Source organism: Melozone crissalis, unplaced genomic scaffold, assembly GCF_028551555.1.
Source record: "Melozone crissalis strain CALT ecotype California unplaced genomic scaffold, PUWL_Pcris_2 ptg000035l_1, whole genome shotgun sequence".
Taxonomy (NCBI): Eukaryota; Metazoa; Chordata; class Aves; order Passeriformes; family Passerellidae; genus Melozone; species Melozone crissalis.
In genome coordinates, this window is record NW_026535813.1 from 2,520,186 (window position 1) to 2,547,967 (window position 27,782).

Consider the following 27,782-nt stretch of genomic DNA (forward strand, 5'->3'; position numbering starts at 1 on the left):
TTCAGGGGAGTTAGAAAGAAAGTTAGGCTTAGTAGGCCCTGGGAAATGTTAGGCCTTGTGTTTGCCAGATCATGTGAAACGGCACCTGTGTAAACCAGTATATGGTGAATTATATAATTGTTAGATGTGATGATTGTTTAGTAGTTAGATATAATTATTGTTTAATCGTAGAAAGAATAATGAGAAACTATGTTCAAGGGATTGAGGGGGATCATTAGAAACACATGCTTGGATGAAATCAATGTATACAATGGAACAATGTAAGTTTAATAATTAGTATGTGTCCTGGGTTGACTATATGATGCTTTTATCCCCAATCGTCTCATTCTGTTTATGCTGAATAATAAGTTTTGCACCTTTAAGAGTATTCCAGAGAGTGAAGGGGGGGAGAGAAGAAACGTGCAGTTTGTTTTCAGACACTGTACTCCACTCCTACACATTCCCGCTCCTGACTGCGTGGTCTGCGGATGGACAGACAGCGGGACAGAGCTCTTCTTTTGCTTTTTAGTTAGTGTTAGCTAGCTGAGGCAAAGAAGTTCCCTGGACTGTTTTTTTTTCCCTTTTCTTTGGACCTCTTGAAACTGCTCTGGACTGAACATCCAGGAGAGCGCCGGCAGCTGCAGCTGCGGCCCACCGGGCCAGGCCTGTCCTGCGACAATTCCAGCACTGGAGGGACTGATCAGAGACTGAGTGAGCTGAGCTGCAACCCGAGGACGGAGTTTTCTCAGTTTGTCATCTCTTTTAGAGTGGCAAGGGGTCTCATTGTTTGATATTGTTTTGGTTTTATTGCTTAATAAACAGTTTTTCTCCACCTTTCTCCAAGGAGGTATTTTTTCCTCCCGGACCAGTTGAGGGGAGGGGCCGATTGGATCTGCTTTTCCCACCGGAGCTCCTTTGGGGGATTCTTCCCCAAATTTGCTCTAAACCTGGACAGTATGTAAGTTATATAACGATAGAATATAAAAACATGTCATCCCGAACCCATGGTGGATTCAGATTTGGGTCTGTACCCCTGACACCCAGAGCTCTTCAATAAAAGCACCTGCATATAATCATTCTGTGATTATGTGTTCCTGATCACTAACACCATCATGCATAACAGTGTTGCCTTTTTCCCAACCTGGAAATGAAACTTGAGATAATTTTAGTAAGGAGGTAATATAAGAGCAGATCTTTATGTCGCGATGCAGGAAATCTCAAGACACCAAATATAAGTGTTTAGCAAGCTTCGTTTATTGATCAGAGCACCAGACATTTATCTCCAACAAATAATAAGCTCATACATATTCTGCAAGCCAAGCAATCTATTGGTTATATTCTAGATATCAGCTTCCTCATTCCGAAGGAGTTACATCTGCTTTTACTCATGTCTCTTGTCTCTCAACCACAACACCTTGTTATGGTAACACAGCTATGCTCAAGGACAGGGTCCTTGCAGGTGCAGGACTTAGATTAGCTGGGTTCTTGTCACGTAGCTATTTCTCCACATCTTTATTTGAAGGCCTTTAGGGCCAGTTATGGAAAGATGTCCACAAAAGCCCACCCCCCCCAGGGATGAGTACATTTTTAATAGGTTTTAGGAAATTAGAATAATAGATAAAAAGCACCAATTAGGAGGACAAGTGGTGATGCAATTCCCCCCCAGGTCAAGCCCCTTCTCTGGAGTCCCTCCCCCGTCAAGATCCAATTACTAAGGTTCTTAGAAATGTCCCTGCCTGACAATAAAATGTCAAGATCCGGTTACTAAGGTCCTTTAGAACTACCCCTGCCTGAATTAGGGTGCAAACGAGACCATATGCCAGTGACAATGGTATGGGTTTTATTTGATAGTAAATATGGGAGGGAGAGAGAGAGAGAAAAAAAAAAAAAAGGAAATAGATCTGGGGGACAGAAAGTGAGTAACAGGAACAGAATAAGGAAAATATCACCACTCTGTGGATCCCAACGATGCTCTGTTGATCCTCTCCAGCTGCTTTTCTTGGTGGTGAAGGTCCCTCCAAAATGCATAGAATCTGATGGGTTAATATATGCTCAAGCCAGGTAGGAAAATCCAGGCACCTCCCAGCAGGGGAAGGGGGGGAGTTTGCCATTGTCTCTTACAACAGACTCTGCATTTGTTGCATCACGTGCTGTCATGTGCTGCAAGGCCTCAGGAATGACTCGTGGGAGCACTTTGGGGGGTCCTTGATGGATTAAGGCACTGCCTCAGCTGCCTCTCACAGGAAGGACTGAAGCAAAGCGACGTTATTCAGCTTTGTCCCTTTTCAGCATCTGTGCTTGCTACACGTATGCACTGTGACATCTCTCGCGATCTTTTTCTTCTGCGAGGTTGTAATGTGCTTGTGTATATTTGGCCCGGGAAGGAGGGGGCAAAGAGCATGGCGATCTGAAAGCAACTTGCAGCTTAACTAAGAAACAGGAGTGCTTCTTGAATGTGCAGCAAATACGAAGTTCACAGAGAAGATCAGTGGATGTCTGCAGTGCTGGGACAGTTTCTCCTTGCGAGATGTAGTGGCAAAGCTTTTTGCTAAGATGCAGGCGACAAGAGACACAGAATATGAAAATACAGAGCTCTCCGAAGGTATGCACCGGACCCGGGAATCTTTTGGGAGAAGCCGCGCTCCAGAGAATACCATGACTGGCACAATGCTCTGTGTGTGAAGAAGCTGCTTCTTCGCCTTCGGGAGTCAGAGAGCGCAGCAGCTTCCAAGAGGTGAAGAATGAAGTTGCACAACATCGGGATTGTATGCACAGCTTTCAAACTGATAGAGGACAGTGGCACAGCTCAGTGTACCAGGACAGAAAGCTTTCACTGATCTGTTCCCTTGCCTTTTCCTTGCAGCCTTTTATTTTCAGAGCACGCACCAAGGCATTGCACTTTGCTTCTCAGCTGAGTGCATTGTCATATTGCTGGAGTCCCACGTTTCTGTCTCCTTCTCGCACAAACTGCTTCTGTTGAAACATGCTGATGTTATGTGCTTTCCTGCTCAGCTATTTGCACCGTCACATAATGAGCCTTAATTGGTCTCATCCTAAGGCAAGCTATTACAGCTCCAGAGCTCAGCTCCCAAGGGGACTGCATGCCAGAGGCCAGCTTGCTCTCAGACCAAGGCTGCGGGTCAGCCCCTAGCAAGCAGGGGGATATTCAGCTCTTATAGTGATTAGCCAGCTCTTATGATTTCAGCTTTGCTTGCTAGGTAGCCTTCCCTTGGCTTGAGGCTCCAGCAGACGGTAGAGAGAGGAGAAGGAGAAGACGCCAGCTGTTCCACGAATATGGCTTTATGGCAGGGGTCCATGAAGGGTCTCAGCTCTTCTTCTTCCAAGTTAGTAGGGGTACAGTATGCTACTTTTCTAGCCTTGGCCCGGTTCCAATCTTGACCAATGGCAAAGGTTAGAGGGACCATAAGTGACCAATAGTAGGGTTAACAAGATATTGCCTTACATGGCTATAGGGATAGGTTATAGGGCGGATGTCCCTGGAGTCAGGAAGCTTCTTTGCTGCTGTGTCAGCATTTATATTATTCAGATTCTCCTTGGGGCCCTGGCTAAACCTGTGGGTTTCACTAAAAGTCACATTCTGTTTTTACAAAAAAGGCAGTCGCGATAGTTCTTTTGAAACAGTGAACAAGGCACAAGAACATTGCTAACACAATAACAGTTACAAGGAGAATCAACAACATTCCATTACCAAAGATGCAGCCCATCCTGTTAGTCCCCATTGCCCGAAAAGTTCATTGACCCAGTCTGGGATTCTTTCTACTTTCAAGTCCTTCATGAGATCTTTCGGTTTCTGGATGTTCGCATGGATGGACTCTGAGCGTGAAGAGAGGCTGAAGCAGCACATTTCTTCGAAGTCCTCACAGCCATGTCTGTGGGCAAGCAACAGGAAGTCGATTGCTGCTGGATTTTGGAGCCAAGCCTGTCTTGTGGTTTCTTCTTCCTTTAAGAGATCACTTAAGGCTGCTGATGTAGCGTTGGCTTGTTTACTGAGCCAGCACCCAAGGTGATTGATTTCACTGAGGGCTTTAGCTGCAGCTACCCAGGGTAAAAACAGGGAGACAGCAATCTTTTTTGGTCAGTTCCAATCATATAATCTAGGATCACAACTTTCATCAAATTCAGTGTAGGACCTTTTTTGGCATTTTGATTCACTTTCTTTTTTCCAATTACGTAACAGGGTGATGTTTGGAGTAAGGGTAGAAAGTTTTCCAAGGGTACAGGGACCTCCCTGGAATTGGGAGGGGATCCCAGCCCATACTCTGTCACCACAGATGAGAAACATTCCCTTGGGTAATACTTTGGGATGGAGGGAGGACACAGAAATCACACGAGCCGTGTAATTGCACCAATCATGGGGGTTATAGGCTTTGTTAATTGGTGATACATCTTTTCGATATGTGTTTTTGTGTTGGTCAATTTCTGGCCAATTGTTTTTCGTACACCTAAAGTAAAATTGGACACAATATGTGGCCTTGGAGGACCCCAATACATCCAATTCTTGGGGTTCCTCTCGAGCATCTGGCAGAATTTTTGTCTACTCATCCCAAGTATCCCCCCCATTGGGTCTCTTACCTGTGGTGCAGAGAACCTCGGAGTTATAGACAGGCCAGTCGTCTGCTACAAAGGGAATTCCTACTAGACATGTAGAAAGTGTATTATCAATGCTTCCCATGGACAAGCACATGTTGTCTTGTTTTAGTGTTTTTGCTAAGGTTACCCAAACATTATGGCTGGGCTGAGGGCTAATCCAGCTGAAGGCACGCGGTACGGTGTAGAGCGTCCAGGCAGCGGTGAGGACAGCACCGATGGAGATATTTTTCATCTTTGGGCAGGAATAGGGCTTCTGATAGGGAATATAAGCAGAATTTTTTATCTTTATGATGAGAGGGATTTCTGCCTTGTTCTTTTCTGTGTTCCCCTCCTCCCTTCCTTTTTTCTTTTAATTTCTAAGTTACACTAAGGGAAGAGGAGCGGGTAGAAAGTTAAGGGGTTTTAAAGGTCAGGAAGAGGGAATAATAAGGTTTTTAAAATACAAAACAGTGTAATAACATAATTCAGAGAACACTTTTGTGTTAAGGCTATCTGTGGCCTGGTACAGCAGACTGTTGTTTAACTTTCTGTTTTGTCTGCTGCCTTGTAATGGGGCTGTCTGTCCTTGTGTTTGTGGGTGTTCAGCGACGTCTTCGTCTCCAGGCTGAGCTGGTTTGGTTTTGAGGTGGTCTTGTGTTTGCCTCAGGAGGGTTCTTGTCTTCATCTGCCTGAGTAGTGTTTGCAGTGCCTAAGTATGCTTTTACGTATTTTCCTGGGTACCAACTTGGACCTGATGGTAGTAGCACGCATGCATATCCTCTACCCCAGGTAATCAACTGATGAGGCCCTGAAATTTGGTGTGTTTCAGGGTCCTTCACGAGCACTGGTGGTTTCTCAGTGAGCTTTGCTTGGGTGGTATTTGCAAAGTGGTGAAGTATTGGTGGGTCAGGCTCTGATGCTGTACAGTTCAGAAAGTTGATGACATAGAGAGCCTTGCAAAGTCTTTCCACTGGAGATGTGATTCTCGTGTCTATGTTCTGTTGATCGAGGACTCTTTTGAGGGTTTGATGCGTCCTTTCCACGATGGATTGTCCTGTGGGGTTTACAGGTATGCTGGTCTTGTGTGCTATGCCCCATTCATTGAAGAACTCCTTTAACTTGTGGGAGGTATAGGCTGGTCCATTATCTGTTTTAATCTCCTTTGGTACACCCAGGGTGGCAAAAGCGAGGAGAAAGTGTTTTATTGTGTGCATGGTCTTTTCTCCTGCATGTGATGATGCAAATACTGCTCCTGAGAACGTGTCGACCGAAACATGCACATATTTTGACTTTCCAAAAGGTGCAAAGTGAGTTACATCTGTCTGCCCCAGCTGGCAGCTATTCAGACCTCGGGGATTGACTCCCGTCCCCATAGATGGTATCTGATAGTTCTGACAATTCGGACATGTAGCCACAAAAGCCTTTGCCTGATCCTTTGAGAGCTTGAAAATTCTCATAAGGGCAGGTACATTTTGATGAAAAAATGTGTGTGACAGCTTTGCCTGAGCAAAGATGTTAGGAACATTAGCAGTTTCTGCTGCCATTGCTAATGCATCTGCTTTTCTGTTGCCTTCTGCGACAATACTTGGGAGGCCCGTGTGAGACCCCACATGCATTATGTGGTAAGGTTGCTTTCTGTGGGATATCAATTGTATTAATTTAGAGAGCAGTTGGTATAACTTTGGGTTTGAGACCTCTTTGAGAAGAGCATGTTCTGCTCTCATAGCTATACCAGCAACATAAGCTGAATCTGTGACCAGATTGAAAGGCTCGTTTTTGAATTTTTCAAAGGCTCTGGCAACAGCTGCTAATTCTGCAATTTGTGGCAATCCTTCTACTGTTTGTACGTCAAATTGCCAATATTGTGTTTGGGGGTGTCTCCAAGTAATCACCGACTTGTGGGAAGACCCTGAGCCATCTGTAAATAGGGTTAGAGCCTTGAGAGGTTTTCTACTTTGGATTTGTTTTGGAATCAAGTGGAAAGTTTCATTCTGGCTAAAAAGATCATATTGTGGGATGTCTGATGAAGTTTGGCCCGTAAAACTGTCCAGAGCAAACTGAAGACTCGCATTGGTCTTGATCAAATCCTCAAAGTCTTTAAGGGTTATTGGCAAATATATGCATTCAAAATCACAACCTGAAAGAGAGCAAAGGCGAGTCCTAGCCTTTTTTATTAAGTGTGCTATAACCTCCTGGTAGGTGGTGTCTTTGTAGGCTGGCTATTTGTAAAGATCCATTCCAGTATCAACAAAGGGTCTCGAAGTGGGGAGTCTCATTGGAAAATCAGTCCATGGAATCGAGGTGCTTTTCCCAGGATGATGAACTGGAAAGGCAGGCTGGGCTCGTAGTGATGGGCTTTGCGTGAAGACAAGGCTTCCTGGACTTTGACAATGGGACCTCTGGCTTCCTCTGTGAGAATGCAGGGAGAGTCCAGTTCCTTGGGTCCACGAAGAAGATTGAAAAAGGGAGCAAGGTCCTCTGATGTAATTCCTAGCAGTGGACGTACCCAGTTGATGGATCCGCACAGGCTGTGTGAGTCCCTGAGGGTTTTTGCGTCATCGTTGATGGCGATCTGCTGAGGTACGATGGTTCTTTCCTGGATCTGGACTCCAAGGTAAGTCCATGGCTCAGTGTACTGGATTTTGTCCTCACGAATCTCCATTCCTGCCTTTTCAATGTCTTCAATAGTCTTTTTAACCATTTTGTCCAAGTAAGCTTGGTCTGAAGCACACACCAGAATGTCATCCATATAGTGATAGATGATAGCGTCTGGAAATGATTTCCGAATGGGAGACAAGATGTGAGACACATACCACTGGCACATAGTGGGGCTGTTTTTTAGTCCCTGAGGAAGATAACGCCAATGATATCTTTTGAGCGGAGCCTCCTTGTTAATAGAGGGAACGGAGAAAGCAAACCGTGGAGCATCCTCAGGGTGCAGTGGGATGCTGAAGAAACAGTCCTTAATGTCTATGATAGCAAGTGTCCAGTCTCTAGGCAGCATTGATGGGGAGGGCAAGCCAGGCTGAAGAGGGCCCATGTCCTCAATGACCTCGTTGATTCTGCAAAGGTCGTGGAGAAGCCTCCACCTGTTTGTCCCAGGCTTTGGTAGAACGAAGACTGGAGAATTCCAAGGGCTGTCGGACTCCACTATGTGGCCTTTTGCGATGACCGTGTTCTTGCTTCTCATGGATACTGTAGCTCCACCAATCCCGGAAATCATGCCTGCAACAGGTTGTAGATCCCAGTGTGCTGGACAATCTGAACGGGCAATGATGGTCACATCTGCACCGGTGTCTAGCATCCCTGGCTGGTGGGTCTTCTCTCCTTTGTAGGAGAGGCCGCACTCAATGGTAGGCTTGGATGGTCCCATGACTTGTGCCCACATAGCTGTAGGGTTGAGAGGAATCTGTTGCCTGTGATCCTTTGGGAGTAAGAAGGCCTGAGCTATTGGAGTTCCCTTAGAAAGAAAAAATGGTAAGTCTATGCAGTATACCTGCACGAGGATGTCTTGTCCCAGCTGCACTGTCAGCACTTCCGGAACAACGAAGATTTCCTTTGGAGTATTAAGAGAGTCACCTGTAATTAGAATCCCTGAAGGACTCCCTTTAGGTCCATATTTTCCTGTGGGAACACGGTGAACATTCTTATCATTAAAGGCAATGGACAAAGCAGTTACCAGTTGCCGGCGGGTACCTCTCTGGGTTGTCCCGTGGGTTGGGGCTTCTTCTTTGGGTCTGGAGCAGCCTGGGTTTGTGCGTGATTGGGTCTTGGTAGCCTTTGATTTGTATTCTGCGCCCGAAGGTCGAACGGGCGCCTCAAGGAGTTTAAAGGACGCGATTGATAGCGTTGCTGATGTTGGGGTCTTTGATAATAATTACGATGGTATCGGGGGGGTGTTCTCTCCGGGCAGTCCTTTATATAATGTCCTAGCTCTCCACAGTGATAGCATTTAGCTTGTTCCTTAGAGGTTGTGACTGCATATGCACCCGAAACTCCTTCAGCAATACCCTTAGCAACTGTTTGGGCCACTGTATTTTCAGTGGACATGTGAGGTGTACAGCATTCTAGCATTTGCTCTATAGTGGGGTCTGTATCCACGGGTAAAGACCTCAAAATGGCCTTACATTTCTCATTTGAGTTGCTGAAAGCAAGCTTACATAAGAGTTCCTTTCTTGCCTCAGTACTCTCTATTTGTTTCTCCAAAGCATCTCTAAGTCTGTCCACAAATTTTATAAAGCTTTCTTCAATGCCTTGTTTTATAGTAGAAAAATGCATTGTTGGCGTTGACTCATCCTGCATAAGAAGCAAGGAGGTTTTAGCTGCGATTGCTACATCCTGCAGTGCTTCTTTATTCAGAGTTTCCATTTGTTCAGTTGGCTTTTGTAAGTCCCCTTCGCCAGCCAGCTGTTCTACTGTAAAGTTAGTCTTAGTAGCATCGGCAGTATATGAATCTGATAACGTTTTTAAGTGTTTCTTCCAATGCCTATCCCATAACAAATATTCTTCCGGGGACAGGAGGCATTGTGAAATATTTTTTACATCGTGAGGAAACAAGACATGTGCAGAGAACATGGCTTATAAGAAATTTCTAAAGATATGTGAACTACGTCCATGTTCCTTGGCTATATTTCTCAATTGCACTAGTTCCTTATTAGAAATTGGTTTCCATGTCTTAATATTAGATTCCCCACCGTTCCTTCCTTTCCTGTATTCAACCGGAAAGGCTGTGATTTTCTGCACTAGGTCCCAATTCCCCACTTCATAGCTTCTATCTTAATAAGAGCCCATGGGTCTGTGTTAATCGTATCAAAATCAGATTCATCGGAAGAGCTCTCATCGTCTGAGGAAAGCTGTGAGGGATTTGCTACCCGTTAATTCCTTTTTTTTCATTTAGAAGCGTTTTTCAAGGTTTTCAATGACTGGCCAGGAGGTGGCACTATTGGGTCAGGGGTAGCAGCACAGTGGGGACCGGATTGGGTGTGGGGAGGGGTGACGCCACGAGTGGTCTCTGATCCGTTCGGGTGGCAGGAGTGTTGGGTGAGGGGTTGGAGGGACGCGTGGGGGGAGGGGGGGTGGGTGGGCTGGGGATGCATGCCTGGGGGGTTTGGGGGTGCGCAAGCAGTGCTGCTGGTTTGGGGTACTACAGGTATAGGGGGAGCTGGTGTTACTGCACATGTGTTAGGCTCGGTGCAGGGGGACAGGGTGTGGGCGTGGCTCGGGAAGGCGCCAGGAGGGGCCGGCCCGCTCTCAGTCGGGGCCGGGAGGGCGGGGGCGGTCTCGGGAGGGGCGGGAGCGGGGGTGATGACGGCGGGGAGGGCGGCCGCAGGAGCGGAGATGTAGCAGCGCGGGGTTGGGGGGGGGGGGGGCGGCAGTGATAACGGGGCCGGGGAGCATGGCGGGCGCGGCGGGGGGAGCAGAGGGCAGGGCGGGGGCGCGAGGGTAGGGAGGACTGGGATCGCGGCGAAGGGAGGGGGCAAAGGCAGCACGGGGGCAGGGGGAACAGGGAGGGGGTAGACCGGTGCAGGGCGAGGGGTGGCCGCAGTGGGGGCTACGGGGGCAGGGGCAGGGAGCAGGGCCCCCGGGGCCAGAAGGAGGAAGGAAGCGGAGCCGGGGGGATGGGGGGCTGCAACGGGGGCTACGGCTAAGCCCGGAAATGGGAAGCTGGGCAGCGCGGGTCCCGCGACGGGGGGGAGTGGGGGGGGGGGGAGGGGGGAACGTGGTGAGCACTCCCGGCTCTGAAGCAAGGGAGAGGGGGTCCAGGGTGGACTGCTTAGGCTCTGCTTTTGACGTGATGTCTGCAGGAAGCACTGCAGAGCCCATTGACTCTGTGGCATGCAAGGCACATACCTCTGTTATCTTAGCACAATTAGCATATGAAGAGGAGAGATCTGTTAATGTGGAGCTTTTTTCAGAGCTGGATTTTTAAACCGTCTTTGTTATTATATGAAATAAAGGTAAGACGTTAGTAACAGAAAAATCCTGTTTTGTTTGAGACATATAAATAGTGTTTCCAACCATATCCCAGAAAGAATTTTCAGTAATTGTGGTTTTATTAGTTTCAGGGAATTGTACCACAATCCAAGTTACAAATTTTTTAAGTCTTTTTTGACAGACTACCTTTAGAAAAAGAGAAATTATTAAAAGAGAAGGTTTCTACAATGGTTAAATATAATTCTCTCTCAAGTGTGGTTAGTTTCAGGGTGCTTAAACAAACACCCTTTTTTTTTTTTTTTCAAGCCCTTTCCACAGAAAAATGAGGAAAAAAAGGAAAGAAAAAGAAAAAGGTTTTTAAGAGCACCCAAAGGTATGCGCACAATACTTACGTCCTTCGTCCTTCGGGGTCAGGGGTCTGTGGAAGGGGGTCTGCTGCTCAATTCTCCTCGAACATTATCTCGTCCAGATGTATGTGTTGACGGTCGAATTGAGCCTTCCGCAAAGAGGATTTTCTAAAATGAAAAGTCCTTGTGCAAAAGGAGCGGCTTCCCGAACAGGCAATAACAGGAGACCCCGAAAAGGATCTCATGCTCTGGTGAGGTTTCGCCCCTGGGGAATGGGGTCCGACGATCATGTTGGGCAGCCACTTAAATGAGCCTTAATTGGTCTCATCCTAAGGCAAGCTATTACAGCTCCAGAGCTCAGCCCCCAAGGAGACTGCATGCCAGAGGCCAGCTTGCTCTCAGACCAAGGCCGCGGGTCAGCCCCTAGCAAGCAGGGAATATTCAGCTCTTGTAGTGATTAGCCAGCTCTTATGATTTCAGCTTTGCTTGCTAGGTAGCTTGCCCTTGCCTTGAGACTCCAGCAGACGGTAGAGAGAGGAGAAGGAGAAGATGCCGGCTGTTCCACGAATATGGCTTTATTGCAGGGGTCCGTGAAGGGTCTCAGCTCTTCTTCTTCCAAGTTAGTAGGGGTACAGTATGCCACTTTTCTAGCCTTGGCCCGGTTCCAATCTTGACCAATGGCAAAGGTTAGAGGGACCATAAGTGACCAATAGTAGGGTTAACAAGATATTGCCTTACATGGCTATAGGGATGAAATAAACAGGGCCAGGAGACTTCTTCTCCTTTTTAATGCCTTTATTAAAAGTGATCAGCTCAGGATTGGGCGGCTCGACGGGTCTGCAGCATCCGTCGTCTCTCCCAAGGCGACTCAGAGGAGGAGGATATGCACAGCTCTGTCCACTAGGGGCAGAGCTGGGGGAATGCAGTCCTCGTGGGAGCCTTTTGGGCGTGGTATTCCCCGCCAGGTGTTTCTACTTTTGCCAGCTGTCTTAGCAGGCCCTCATCTCCGGGGGCTTCTCCCATAGTCAGGGCGAGAGGCTCCGAAGGTGTTCCGCATCTCTGCAGGCTCGGCACTCGGCTCCTCACGTCCAGACATCACTCCAGTCTCTCAACTCTTATCTGGCTCGTTGTTTTTGGGGTCTTTCCGTGGGTTTGGAGTCGGGGGTCTCACAAAGCATTCTGGTCCTTGGAGTCACTTTGCATAACCCCCCCCCTCCAGGTCTCTTCTCCTCACTGTTTGGGAAGGTCCCCACCCTTCACTGTGTCTGAGGAGGGCCATTAACTCGCCCCAGCCAGGGCTTTTACTAATACAAAAAGAACCATTAACGACAACGACCCGTAATTACCATAACACAGGCAGCAGCCCAGCAGTAGTGGTAATTTTTTTCTCACAGAAAAAAATCAACTGAATTTTTGTTCATAACAGGGATAGGTTATAGGGCGGATGTCCCTGGAGTCAGGAAGCTTCTTTGCTGCTGTGTCAGCATTTATATTATTCAGATTCTCCTCGGGGCCCTGGCTAAACCTGAGGGTTTCACTACAGTCACATTCTGTGTCCTGTTTGCAGTCTGAATCTAAATGGAGAAGTTTCTGGCTATGTCTCACACACACAGATGTGACAGGATGAAAAGGTTGCTTGGACCTTGCCACTTACGTTCGAAAAACATCCATTCACTCCACAATCAAGACACAGCTTTTTTTGCTTTACATTCTGCAGACTTTATACACACGCACACGCGCACACACACACACACACACACACACACACACGAGAGAGCTATGCTCTTTCTTTCTTTCTTAACTGCACTCACCTCTTTCCCACCTTGACCTCTCTACCACTTTTCTCTTGGCCTTGCTAAGCATGGACATTTCCTGTTAAGATACCCATTGTGTTGCCTATCCCTCCCCCACATTGCCTTGCCTTTCCTACCCAACCTTGCATTTCCTTTTCCTTTGCCTTCCTGACCCATGCATGTCCTTCACTTGCCCTTCATACCAACCCAGTGCCTTGCATTGACTTGCTCAGTTATCCTTCCTTTCCTTCCCATTTGTCCAGCTCAAATCATTCATTTCCTTCTCCTTCTAGGACTCTTATTGCCTTGCCTCCCTCTCCTTGTTGTTGCTTGGCAAAGCCACTACTTGTCTTGCCTTGCCCTTGAACCCCTTCCTTGCCTTGCATTACCTTGCTAAAACCCCTTCCTTGCCTTGCATTACCTTGCTAATCCGCCCCCCACCTGGAATTCAACACCTCTCTTTCTGTGGAATTTCTTCAACTTGCATTGCCCTGCCTGCTTCTCCTAGGATTCTCCAGGCTTCCACTGGCTTTTTTTCTCAAGGCCCCAGTGTTTCAGGAGCATGTGAGAGGAAGCCTAGAGGAGGTCACATGCAAGTACACCTATCTGTCCTGACAGCTTTCTTCTGACATCTATCCTTACATGTCTTGAATTTTGGACACAAAATTCCTCTTTCACCCTTGGGCTTCAGGAGCAGAATGACAGTTCTTTTGCCTACAAAGGAAAGCAGGAAACCCAAGTGTCTTAGGTGCAGATTAGGGATGGCCCATGCAAGATCAAGGCTGGACAGAGCGGTCTGTCTGGGCCACTTTTGTGTACCAGCAATCTTTGAAAGGACCTGCCACTTGCCTTGCTTCGGCAACCCAACAGTTTCCTTGCCTTGCCCTGCTGATTCTCCATTGCTTTGCATTCCCTTGCATATCCATGCCCAACATTTGATCTGCCTACAGTTTTCCTACAGGGCTTTGCCTTGCCTAGCCCTTCCTGTTACGATTACTTCCTATGCCCAGCCTTGCCTTTAACTTCTGGGACTTCTCTCACCTACCACTCCATTTGCTTTCCCCTCTCGGCTTCAGCCTTGCCAATGTCTCCCTTGACTTGCCTACAATAGCCTACACTTGCTTTGCATTGCCTTACCTGCATGGAAGGCAAGGCAAAGAGCGCTAGGCAAAGCAAAGCCAGGAAGTTACTTGTAGGGCTAGGCAAGGCAGACATAGGCAAGCAAGCAAAGCTAGGGTAGGGTAGGCTAGGCAAACTAGGCATGGTACTGCAGGCAAGGCAAAGCCAAGTGACTTGGAGTGCCTTTCCTTGGGAAGCAAAAGATATGGTGGCAATGTTGGTAGGGCAGCTGATAAGGTATCATGGGGAGGTATAGTCCAGCAAGACATTTCTGTCCTGGCCCTTTCTGTGTAGGAGCCATTGTTGAAAAGAGTCAGTACCGGGCGTGGTATGCAACTTTTGCTTGGTAAGTTCCTGAAGGAAAACAGCAATGCTTTCTCATGGGAAGGAAAGAACTTAGCCCCAGTGTTGGAGGTTCAGATAAGAAGCTGTGTCGTGCAGCTTAAGGGCAGCCTCAACTTTCTATCCTGGCATATTTGGTTTGGAAGCACTGACTCAATTCGGACAATCATGGAGTTGGTATCCACCTTTGGAAAGCAGTCTCCCTCCTTAAAGAATCCATTTGGCATGTTTTTTCCACTTCCTCAAGGCAGCCTTCTTGAAATTCTGCCAGCACACTTCTTTTGGACAAGGTAAAGAGCTGCGCTGGGTCTTGGTGTGCAGCCTAGCTAGTGCTGTGCGAAGGTAATGCCCAATAGCAGTGTTCTGACACCTTTGCATAGGATCAGGCCCTGGATGTTTTGGATTTTGGAGGAGGAGATGCCATTTCTTTTGAGATGGGCTTCTAGTTCCTCCTCTCTTTGGCAAAGTTTGGATGGGCACTTCGGGTGTTCTCAGTGAATTGAAAGGCAGTTCTCTGGATTAGAGTTGTTGAACTGTCAGTGGGAATGCAGAGGCCAGGCCTCTGCAAGACAGGTTTTTGTCCCTTGTAGCTTTAGAGACTGTGTAAGCAGTCCCTGGTGCCATCCCATTTGGATCCTGACTCTGATAGATTAAAGGCTTACAGTGGTACCTAGAGCTGAGAAGCAAAGTGGTGATAGCAGGGTGTGTGCTTGTAATTTGATGGGTGCAATTGAAATAGTAGGCAGCAAAGAGCTTTCTCCACCGACAGTTTTGCGAGCTCTGGTTTTGGCAGATGTTTTCAAGTTTGTTACCAGACACTACGAGAGAGAAAAGTTTGTTAGGGCAGAAGAGCTGGTGTTGGCCTTTGAATGCGGGGCAAAGAAGAGTATCCACTTGGAAGGAGAAGATCAGTGAAATCATGTTGTCCTGACACAGTTGATTGGAGAGCAGGGACATTTCTGACTTGGCTGCGTCCTGGGCGTGGTTTCGAGTTGGGCTCGGTGTGTGTCCTTGTTTTGTGAGTCGACAATGCCATGGTGTGGTTATTTAGATGAGCGCTGACAGTGCCCAGGAAAAAGACAAGCACTTTTCTAGCCCAGCCCCATTCATGTGGGGGCAAGAGCTCCGCTGTGGATCCTGGCTCTTGGGCACTGACAGAATGTGGTCCTGCATGTAGCAGAGAAGGAAGAGGAATAATTTCATTGTTGGTTGCACTGTTTATAAGCTTCAAAATAAAAGGCAATTGCAGCATGGCCTCTTCCTTTTAGAATGTTTTCTGTGCCATCAGCTGCTCAACATATAACTCGCACCCACTGAACTGCATCCAGCTCCCTGGAGATATGCACTTTCCCTCAAGATCTATGTACCATCTTGCACTCTAACTCTTGAAGATCCTAAACTGTCACCCTGGTTTTTTAAGATTTTCTAAGCCTTCTGATGTTGACATTCTTGTAGTGAACTTTCTCACACACTTTCTGTAAATAATTCATTGTTTTGCATTCCTTTATGGAGGAGGAGCGAGTTGATGGACTGTTGGTTTGACCAGTGTCATTGGAGAGGTGTCACTGTCACCCTCCAATCTGCTGTCACTTTTGTAAAACTATAAATATTGGAGTCAGAAAATAAACTTCCCTTTTTTCTTCACCTTGAGAGTAGTGGTGCGCTTCTGTTCTTTCGTGTCCTGTAACTACACCAAACTGCTTCAAAATGTCCAGCAGCTGCTCTCAAAGAAAAAAGTCCTTCAACAAAAAGGCAGTGCTGGCCATAACAGTCCCTTTGCAGTCTGTCAACTAAATGAAACATACTAGTGATTCGCATGTTCCTTCTCAACGATATATATATATAAATAGCATCAGCACATTCTCTCAAAGTGGAAGAGCTATAGTTACAGCCAAGCGTTTTCAGCTGCACTTCTGACTGACAGATGTGCCAGGACAGAAGGCATTTGCCAACCTACCCTCTTTTCTGTGAAAACTGACGTTGGCAGCGCAAATATTTTCACATTCTTTCATTGTGGCCGTGTCCAAGCAGCTAGAGGTCCTGCAGATGGAAGTGTCAAGACAGAAGATGTTCTCAAAGTACCTCCTTTTCTAAACAGCTTTTAAACTGCACACAGTGTTCTGTATCTTCTTTCCCAGATAGACCTGCCCTCAGTTTTTCACTCTCACATCTTTGTTGCAAACGTCCAGCAGCTGTTTGCATAGAAAAAGTCTCTGGAAATAAAAGCGAGCCTTGGGCTGCACCTTCCGCCTGCCACATGTAAGCCACATCAAACTCACCAGTACACTCTGTCCTTCCCTTCTCCTCTGCATCTACCACTGTGTTCTCTGGATCTCGGAACCTAAAAGTAGGCACAGTTTTTCCACAGAGGGGTTGGAAGAGGCATAGGTAGCAGCATAAGTAGCTCTCGCTGAACTTTAATCCTTAAGACAGCCACCGTGAGTTCGGTTGGTAGGCAAGTAACAGCCACACTCCTTTTACAGCCGGTACGCTGCAGCCACCAGCCCAGTGCTCTGTGGCTTCCTTCTTTGATTCTTGTAACCAGTCCTGCTTTTACTCTCCTGGAAGGGAATAGGCATCAATTTCTCACACAGATCACTGTGGTGGCAGAGAAGGGCTCTAGCACACTGCTTCTGCCAAAAGATGCTCAGGCCAGGCACTTACATTCTCAGCACTATGTAGCCCTGTATTCTGCGTCTCTTGTCATCCGAATCATACCAGAAAGCATTTCACAGAGAGAAAATGTGCCAGGACAACAAGCTTGCCTGGAGCGTACCCCTGAAACTGGTGGAAATTTGTATTTGCACCACATTCAAGGGGCAGTCCTCTTTCCTATACAACCTGCAAACTGCTGTCAGATCGCAGTGCTCTCTGCCCGCTCCTTCCTACCTTGAAGTACTGATGCACACATTACAGCCTCTCAAGGACTAAAGATCCGGAGGGATGTCACAGTGCATTTGTGCAGCACAGTTGCTGAGAAGTGGCAAAGCTGAAAGCCTTCGCTGAGCTTCAGTTCTATGCAGATTACAGAATAAAGTAGCAGAGTACCGGGATGTTGTGCGCAGTGCACCTCAGTGTGGAAGTCGAGAAAGAGCTCATTCATAGTCAAGTGAGAATACTCTTGTAACCATAGAACTTTCTAATCCCATGGACAGTCGCCAGAGTATATGTCTTGCTTTTCTAACCTGTCACCTTTACTTCTTTCTACTGCAATGTGGATACTTTTGCCCAATAAGATCTGATTACATGTACACATATATGTCTCAATTGTAATATCTGAACTATCAGCTTATTCTAGTATAATCACATGACTACATTACTATACTATAAAACCCTTCCTTATCTAATACAGTTTCTTACTTACTTAAGGCTTATTCTTACTTATAACTATAGAAACATAAGTTGATGATTTCTCTGTTCAGTGTCTGTGTACCTTGCTTTCACATCAATCTAGGCTTCTTCTAAGGCTGTAAATCAAACCCTCTTGAGTCTGTGAAGATTTCTATCTTTCCGATTCCCACACCTCATCCAATTCTCTCAGGAAATTCCAACTGGAGTGTTTTTCAGTGTCTTCCTGGCTAGATCATGCAAACACTGCCTGTCTAAGGAAAAATCAAATGCCCCAGCTATGGCACATGTAGACAGAGCTTTGTGTGTCATCAATGAGATGTGTGTGCTCACACACACATGCAGTGAGAGCAGAGTGGTGTTATGGTGAGAGCTGTGGCTTGGAGACAGAGATGATACACACTCCAAAGGTCCTTATGACAAACAGCCTGTTTTATTGTTCAGAGCTTACTTTTATAGGGAGTTCAAAATTCCCAGGTCTAGACAGCTCGTTTGGTCTGATCCTCACACAGCCCAACTCCTGACTAATGAGATACCTGCAGCCCAGGCTAGAAGGTGAGAGGTTCCTGCAGGACCCTGGCTATCAATCTAGGGACTCCAGCGGAATGGAGCGGAGTCAGGAACCACTGATGCGGAGCCATGTAACAGCAACCCTCAACCAAAACTAAGAAGAAAAAGTATTCCTCAGTCAAATTCTTGGACAGTAAGGCAGAGACACATAAAGAAAGGAAAATCTCCTGCAGAACAGTTGTGATTATGCAAAGAGTGGCCTCTTATTAGAATAATAATAATCTTCATGGGGGGGATTTTTTCCCTTTTTGGAATAACTTTGCCTTTCTGTCGTGGTTTGACCGGAAATGGGACATCTGGGATATGTTGTTTTTGCTGTGGTTACCAATGGGTGGTCGGATTTTAAGATGAGCACCTGGTTTGACCAGTGGGGCACTGGGTTCGCCTCTTGAGACTACAAACCCAAGGAGTTAAAAGCAGGGCTCTTGTCCTTCAGAGTCCTCTTGGGATTTCCAGCAGGAAGGTAGTGTGGTCCCTCCCCCGGCCCAGTTGCTGGCTGGGCTGGGGGAGGGGAAAGCCACGTGGCCCATCTACGGTAGGCCTGGATTCGGTGGAAGGGTGGGGGGAGCATCGTGCGACCTGTTTATTCCCCCCCCCCCCCCCTTTTGGAGACGGAGAGAATGCAGCCCGTGCTTGAACTGTATACCTTGAAACTTGATATCATGTGCCGGCAGCACGGCTGGAGGAGAGGAGGGGGGCAGTGGGCAGTCCGGCCGCCTGGGAGAGCTTTTAACCCTTGTGGATAGTGAGAACTTCACGGAACATTACCTTTCCTGGGAAAGGGATAAGAGTGGAAGATGAAGGAAGAAACAGGCCAGTAAGGGGGGTCTGGCAAAGGGAAAGAGAGATGTTGAAGGAATGGAGGAAGATGGAGTGGCAATCTTTGCTGGACTCTTTTTTGTTGTATATCCATGGACTGTTTCCTGGTGATACAGAGGCTGCATTGCAGGGGGAAGCGGAGGCTCGGAGTCAAGAGAGTTTGGTTTTGAGACCCCTCGGCCCCAGGGGGTATAGAAGAAATGGGGGGGGGACAAAGGTCCCAGAGATGAGACTGTGCTCTGCTTGGAACGAGATGAGGCATCCTTAAAAAGGTTCACCCGAAAAGCAGGCCTCTGCCTCATCCCATGCCTGGTGTTGAGAGCACCTTGGCATGGAAAGGAGATGTCACGAGATAGAAGGACTCCGGGCGGTTGCTGATTGTGACAAGAAGTCCGTGGTACAAGGAAGGACTCCGTCTACTCTTCATGAGCTGAAGATTTGATTTTCTAAAGGGTGGTGCCAGACCGGGTGTGGATAATTTTGGGAAGTGTAAATGTATTGGGGATCTGGAATGGAGGAGGAGGGGGAAGTGGTTCTGTGTAGTTTTCATTTTCCTTGTGTTTTTTTTCCTCTTTCTTTTGTAGTTTAGTTTTTGTAGTCTAGTTAATAAAGTTTTTTTCCCTTTTCCTTAAGCAGGAGCCTGCTTTGCTTATTCCCGGGTATCACCTCACAGCGGATGCCAGGGAGGGGGGAATTTTCATGGGGGCACTGGCATTGTGCCAGTGTCAAACCATAACACTTTCCCACATATTTATAGCTTCTTGGAGAGAAGGAAATTGTATTGACAAGGCACATTTCAATAGCACAGCAATTTCTTGCTTTATGTATTGATCTTTCCACAAATGAAACAAGTGCAGAATGGTTGAAGAGGGAAGACTTTGCATGGGTAGGGTGTTGTCTAGAAGCTGATACTGCAATGGGTTTGTTACTGTCATGAGAAGCATCTGTGTCATCAGAGACCTAATAGCAAACTTGTTGTCAATGATGTGTAACTTCAGCTGGATTAAAACCACAGGAGTGTAGATGTCTGAGTGAGGAAAGCAACCATTATTTTTATAGTTAAGGTTCTTATAAAACAAAGGCTAATGCAGAGTCACATTCATTTTTTGTTTCTTTGTTGTGTGCTTGGCATGGAATGCTGCTTTGAAGAGGGAAGTGCCTAACAGACATTCCACTTTACAAACACATATGCTTCCCTCTTCTTCTGAGACCTCAGCACAGAGCCCTTATTGGCATGGTAGTTTCCTTCCATTAGAAGGGAAACTCATCTAGCCAGGCTTCATCACCCCCAGCATCTTTTGGGGTAGATCTTGGAAAAAAATAAATAGCAACTTTTCCACTCCACATGATTAATGTTTCATTCTCTTCCTAATGTACTTCAGGGAACAAGGTATCAATTCCCTACTGTTTCTATGAAAAGGCATGAAGCTATTACTTAATTCCCATAGATATAATAAGGAATCAAAGTCTTTTATGCCTACAAACATGCCCTTATTTTATGAAAAGTATGAATTGTCAAGGGTGGAAGAAGATCTGTATGAAAAGGGAGAAAACCCAGAAGCATGCAGGGCTTTTCAGGTATGAAAGGGAAAATGAGATTAAATTGTGGATGAAAAGAAATTGAAAGAGGGGGGAGGGAGGAGGAGGCACAAGCTGCCTTTGAGGCAGCTGACACAAGGACAGTCAGCCTCATGAAAAACAGGAAAACCAAAAGAAAGTTCACAACGATACTATCAAAAACTTAGTGGAGAAATGTGCAAAACCATTTGCTCATTTATTATTTGTTGACATGGGCCGGGACACCTTTTACTTGCCCAGGTTGCTCAGAGCCCCATCCAGCCTGGCCTTGAACACCAGGCTGGGGTGTCCATAACTTCTCTGGCCAAGCTGTGCTAGTGCCTCAGCACCCTCACAGGGAAGAATTTCTTCCTAATATCTAATTTTAACCTGCCCTCTTTCACTTTGAAGCCGTTGCCCATTGTCCTGTCTCCATAGTTCCTAATTAAGTGTCCCTCTCCTGCTTCCCTTCAGATACAGGAAGGTCTTGTGAGGTCTCCATGCAATCTTCTCTTCAGCAGGCTAAACAGCCCTAATTCTCTAAGCCTGTGGGAGGTGCTCTAGTCCTGAATACTGAACTGCAGTATTGAATGATGATTTTTTGAATCCTTTGAAGGCATGTTCTTTTTCAGCCTTAAATTAGGCTAAATAGCTTTGATTTGTGGGTATGGCAAGTGAGCAACAGAAATCACTGCGCTGGCTTGTCTTTTCTTCAGCTCTTTACCGTGGGAGACTTGATGCAAACATCACAGCTGGTGAGACAGTGGGCACATCATAATTCTGAAAGAGCTTTTTACAGTAAACATAGAGGAGGATTAAATATTGAAATGCAGATGATAGAAGCTGCCCAATGGATTCTGCTGGTGGAAATCAAATACTAGTCTAGTATTTTGAATCCATATAATTCCTCCCAAAGAGGCCAGACATGATTGTTTGGCTTTGAATCTGAGCACGTGGACAGTAGTGGATGGCCTACAGGTTGAAAACAGTGTAGATACTTCTCCTTTTGTTCATTAATGGCTCAGAAACTGAAAAGGCAGCTACAAAATGGTGAATACATCCCTACAGATTAAAAAATGGTTGTTCTTAATTTGCATCTCCACCATAACAACAGATCGTTAGAACTAAAATACAGATGGGAATTTTTTTGCTTCTCAGAAATGAAGCAGGAATTGGCCAATGGGCTTTAGCAGTAGCTACAAGTTTTTCAGTGTGAGACATCTCAAAAGTATTTTAACCATACAGTACTTTTCTGTGTTATGCTTTAATCTCAAGGATGCATGTAAATAAAAAATCAAACCAAAAAACAAAACAACCCCACAAAAAATCTATATTACATGACTAAGATAAGCAAAATCAGTAACATATATAGGAACACAACCCATGGTTTTTAACTTTCAACCTTGTCTTCTCAACACACTCTCGAAAATGCAATTGTTTCCCTATCTGCCTTGAAACATTTTGGAGCAAAAAACACCCTAAGGTCCTGATAGGTGTTTTGGTCAAAAATCCCTTCTTCTGGTTTTCTGTCCATAAGGGGAGTAATGTGTCTGCGCTGTTAGCTGGCCAAAGGAGGTAGGAAGAGTAATCATCATCCACAACACTGGGGCTAAAGGAATTTCCACAGAAAATTACCTGCCTTATTACTTGTTCATGTGTTGAGTTGAAAGTTCAGAATCTGTTTCCATTTTTCCCATCCCTAGAATGTTACATTTCACAGAATTTGAGCCCCTCAAACATCAGTCCTGCCAGAACAGCCCGCCATGTGCTGTCATAGGGGATCTGCTGACATCTACTTACTCTTACCAGTATAGTGCTTGTCACTGTTGCAGATCAAGAACTTCTGAATAGTATTGATTAATGATCTTTAAGTGGTTGAAAGCAAGAAAAGAATGACTAGACATTTGTATGATCAAATTCCCTGATGGAATAAAAATAGGAGTATAATAAATGTATAATTGTCATAAGAAGGGAGATGAAGGGTCCAAAAGATTACTTGCATACTTACTGTTCTAAATCCCTTGTTATCTGGCAAATTGCAAAAGATTCCAGGCTTTCACCAAAATGCAAATCAGATTAAAATGTGAAGCCTTACACTTTACTGGATATAAAACTTCATCATCCATTTTAAAATGTCAGAGGTTGTTATGTATTTCCTATTAATACCCTGAAGTTTAGAGCTGTAATTCAGAGAGAAAAGAAAGCTATTTTGAATTTGTTCTATCCAATCATCTTGTCTTCACTCTCTCCTCTTGCTTTTCGCTTCTGAAACTCTGTATGAAAGGCATAGAGTTGTGGATTAATTCTTTTCAACAGTTTCCCCTGTAATTCTTCTTTTAAGGCAAACCTGTAAAAATACACACTTTCTTACCCCACCACTTCTAAAATTCCATTGAGAAGCTAAGAAAAACCCCATCAAACAACTAAATATCAGCTCCAATTTGTAGAAAAAAAGCAGTCCATCAACTGCTTTCTTAACATATTCTTTATCTTGTATTAATATGGCAAAGTTTTCTTGCATTTATAGATCAGAACCAAATTCTTAAAGCTATAAGGAAACACAGGTTTACTGTAGCTGATTCTGAGAAACAGAAATCCAGCAAGGAGTTCAGATGTCAAAAGAAGTGTACAACAAGATTCAGCACAATGTTGAGACGTATTAGCTATTTTTCACGAAAAGCAGCCAAACTGAAACTTTTTAGACTTCTGTACTATCATGGGTGCCTGCTTACAGAACCTGACCTAAGTTGCTGGAAACTAGCTGCAATATTACTGTAAACAATGCTGTGAATGTAGGACATTGTAATTCTTCTCTTCCATTGAAAACCACAAGTGGAGTTGCATCACTTGTCTTCAAAATTGTGTATTTCCTTGCAAACTTGTAAAATAATGATAAAATAAAGTGTTCTGTTCAAACAGTTTTAATGTAGTAATGATCAAAATGAAAAAAAAATCCATTCAGATATGGTCTGCAATAATATAGCAGAGAGAAGATGAACCAGTCTGACCTACAAAATAAAGTGAAGCAGAATTTGGGAATTTGGAACACCTTACGATGTAATATTTAAAGAAAAAAAAAAGAAATAGAAAATATAACCTACCTAAACTCAATCAGTGATGCACAGACAGAGAAAAAGAACTACTTACTACTAATATTTCTTTCATTCTCAGACAAGAAGCTAAATGATCCTCTCGAATGCACGCAAGATTGTTGGGAAAGACAGTAGCCTTCTTCTTTACAACATATAGCTCAGAAATCCCGGAGACAAATCATTCGAGCTGTAAGGATCTTTCTCTCAGTAAAACTCCCAGAGCATAGCCATTATTATATTCCTTTAGAGATCCTCACCGTCCTGGACGACTGGTGGATAGTCTACAGCCCCACTACATCAGCCAGACTCTCTGCCTTATTTTGCATGGCTACTGCAGCAAGAACATCATCTATACTGGCTTTATATCCAAAATATATGCAAGGCACAACAAAGAATATACCCAAAACACTGAGCGCAGCTTATGGCCTTAAAAACAAAAGTCTCAGGATGGCAATACTGGATCTTCTGATCCAAACCATCAGGAAACATTTCTTTAGAGGTGTAAAAAGCTTCTGTTGATTGTACAAAAAATAGTTATGCAAACCAGAGTTATGCAAACCAGAGTTGCATGACCCAATAGTTCTATTAAACTGGAACTATTTTGATCAATATTATTGATCCATTTCTTTTCAGTGCATTTGGTAAAAAATGTAAATTATCATTTAAAAGAAATTATTGGATGTGCACTAAGTTCTACGGATTAGTTAAGGTGTTAGTTTTGCATGGCTTGGTTTTTGGTGGGGAGGGAATAAGCCAGCCACAGAAGTGAATATTTTGTGAAAAGCTCCTAGAAGCTTCCTCCGTGCCTGGCAAAGTGAATCCCTGCTTGGCACTAAGAACAGACATGCTGCTAAGCCAATTAGAGAAGCAGGTAGAGCCTCGGTGATAGATATAAGAAGGAAATCAAAACTGCAACTAGTTAACTTTAAAGTTTGCAAATTTTTCGGTTGGCACCTCTTCTGGTTTGAAAGCAAAAGCAGCGAGAGACGCTATTGCAGTGTGTGTTTTTGATTGTAATGCAGTTCTAGTAGTCATTTTTATAATACTACCTGTTTTGTGCTGTTGTAGCATATTTTATTATCAATGGATTGTTCCTTTCTCCCCGTGTTGTTAGTTTTTGCCCTAGTTGTCCATCTCCCCAAAGACCTTCCATTTTGTTCCCTGTTCCTCCTCCCACTGAATGTCAATCCCTCCCCAAGCCTGCCCCTTTCTCTAGAAACTTCCCTATCAATTTTATATCCTTCAAAACCCCATTGGTTTGTTTAAGTTTTTCTCCTCCCCTGTAGTCCCGTATTGGTTTAAACATTATGTTTGTCACTGACATCTTTTCATAAAAATCCTTTCTTTAGGATTTTCCCTTCTGGGAAGCTGAGGTCCCAGAAAAATAATGTAAACAATGGTTATCGGCTGCTGTGGAATGTAACAGGTGCACTTGTGATTGGCCCATGTTGGATGTGTATACTTAGTGGCCAATCCAGGACCGAGCTCTCTCTAGAACAGAATCAGAGAGAGCTCCTTTGCTATTGATTCCTTCTCTATTCTTAGCTTAGCTAGCTTCTGAGAACTTTCTCTCTATTCTTTTTAGTATAGTTATAATGTAATATATATCATAAAATAAACAATCAAGCCTTCTGAACATGAGGTCAACATTCTCGTCTCTCTCTTCACCCTGAAGACCCTTGCAAGCCCTGTAACATATGTTCCTCTCCTTGTGGTCCACCCCAAGTTTCTCCCAGTGTTTCTAAAGATTGTATCCTCCCCTGGGACCTCTCCCCATTTATAAGTTGATATATGCCTTTGAGTCAGTGTCTTTCTGTCCCTGACCCTCCAGGGAAGAAACTCCTTTGGAAAACATACAGAAGACCTCTCCCTCTTCCTTGTCCCTGCCCTCAGCGCAGTCCTATCCCCAACGCAGTCCACCTGTGCCACAGTGCAGCTGCACCCTGGATTCGACAGCTTTCTGGGGGCAGCCCACTCTCACTGTTGGTGTCAGGAGCTAGTCTTCGGGCTGAAGAAATCCAGCACCGCAGCAAGACTCCAAGTCAGAAATACAATTTCTTAGGAAAAGGGGAAAACCCCAAATACATGCAATAATACAAAAGAAAAACCACTGACAGAATACAACCTGACACCCTGCTAGTTAGGGTGGTGGCAGCAGTCCGGATAAAATGGTCTTGTTGAAGTGGTGATCCTGTAGAAACCATCTGGTAGCTCTTGTCCTCTGGAAAACCAGTGGGTAAGGGGGGGTCATTCCTCTGGGAATCCAGTGGAAAGACTGCTTGTGGTGTCCCAAAACCCAGATTATATCCAGCTGGGGATGCTTTGCTCCTCCTCCCTGGGCAGAGCATGTCGCAATGCGCTGATACCATTCTGAGTCATGTGGTGGGTCCTTGATTACCCAGTTAACAGAAATGGCTCCCGGAGGGAGTTATCTCTGAATCATGTGGCAAGACATTGATGGGTCCATTAACAGGAGATAAGGAAAAAACGGTGCCCCTCCTGGTTTCAGCAGCTCTTGAGGATGGGAACAGAATACATTTTTATATTGTAACCTAGGACAATACAGAATGAATGCTTTTGCATTTGCAGGAAGTTTGTATGGATTTGAAAAGTATCCTTATAGCAGAGGCACAAAAGTATTCTCATACCCTTTTTAATCATCTTCAAACCAAGCAATTCTCACAATAACCTAAGGCATGAAAGACTTGCAAGTGAGTTGAAGAAACACGGAAAAGATAAGTAGTGTTCAACTGCAGAGAATTGTTTAGGGACACCATATCTTTATATTTTAAATCAGGAAGGATGGATGGACTGTTTTTTTCCCCTTAGTTGACTACAGAACCAGCAGTCCCTCTCAGGAGGATGTTTGGATTTAAGATGACACTGGCAACTAAGAGCATGGCTACATGGAAGGTGCTACTTTTAGACCAGAACATTCAACTACTTAAAGGCAGATAGGAGAATAGCTGACTAGTGGCAGCTCTGACCCAAAGAGCCTGTGGCTTACCCTGTGGGAACAATAGTAAAACATTTCCATTTTAAAAAAACTATTCATTTCAGAGGATCAAGCATTAGTAAAAATAAAAGGTCAAGTAAAGACATCCTAGTGCTCTTCTTATCAGAAGCATGTTCCTCCATATTAGAGTATTTAGGAAAGGACAGTCCATTCATAAAGAAAGGTGTGCCAGTTAGAAAACCTGTAGAATGACACAAGGCAAAGTTTCACAATATACATCCTCAAATGCAAAATGAAGAAATAATCTTTTCAATCTTCCATGAAATTAATAGCATTTTATTTGTTCTTTTCATTTCAACTGCTAAAAAGTTATTTTTTAAGACTGAATTTTATGAATTCAGCAGAGCTATCTTTTTGAATGCCTGCATACCCCTATTAAACTCTGAGGTGACAAAGAGAACGGCAATGGTAGGAAACCTGGTCCATCTCCCCATCTTTGAAGCTTTAGGCCAGTGAGTGATTGGAATTTGGTCGCTTCATTTAAGAGAAATAGCTTTACCAAGAGAGAATATTATCTAGTCTTTATCTTTCCTTTTGGAGCTGATCCACTTTGTAGTCATAAATTCTTGACTCAGTTGGTGAGAAACAATGGCATTACAACCATGGATGTTAAAGTGCGCTGATGGGAAATGAAGTTTTTATCTTCAGGTCCTTGCTTCAGTAAATATTCCAAATTCATCAGAAAGAAAGTTCAAAGACCAGTAATCCCCACTCAAATCACCTAATTCAAATAGTCTGTATGCATAAGAGACATCAAGCAGCTGCTCTCATCTGTTAGGGGAATACCCAGCCAGTACATTATTGTCTAGTTAGGCGGCAACAGTTTTGTAAACATTTTAATTTTTTGTATTGCAAGTGAATGGTCAATACATTTTATTACTGGATAAGGTAAAAGAATGTCTTCTGCATCCTTTCAGAAGGGAAGCTTCCCTAGATCTAAAGCTGCTCAGCTCCATGATAGGATTCTTTGTCTTAAAAGGGATCTCTAGTCTTTGTCCTTTTGGATTGCTTCCATAGCTTTTCACTCACTCTTCAGGCATCTGTTAATATGTCCTGTTATCCCATGCAAACTTGTATGGGCATAGTCACTGAATTGGTACATATTCCATGAAGTCCACAGGCCCTGTTGAGATGGAGCCACAGGTCTCAAGGCTGTTAGCAGATGTTATTCTGAGGCCACTCCTAATCATGTTTGATGGATCATGGTGACTGAGGAAAGTGCCCAAAGACTGGATGAAAACAAATGTCACCCATCTTCAAAAAAGGCAACTAGGAG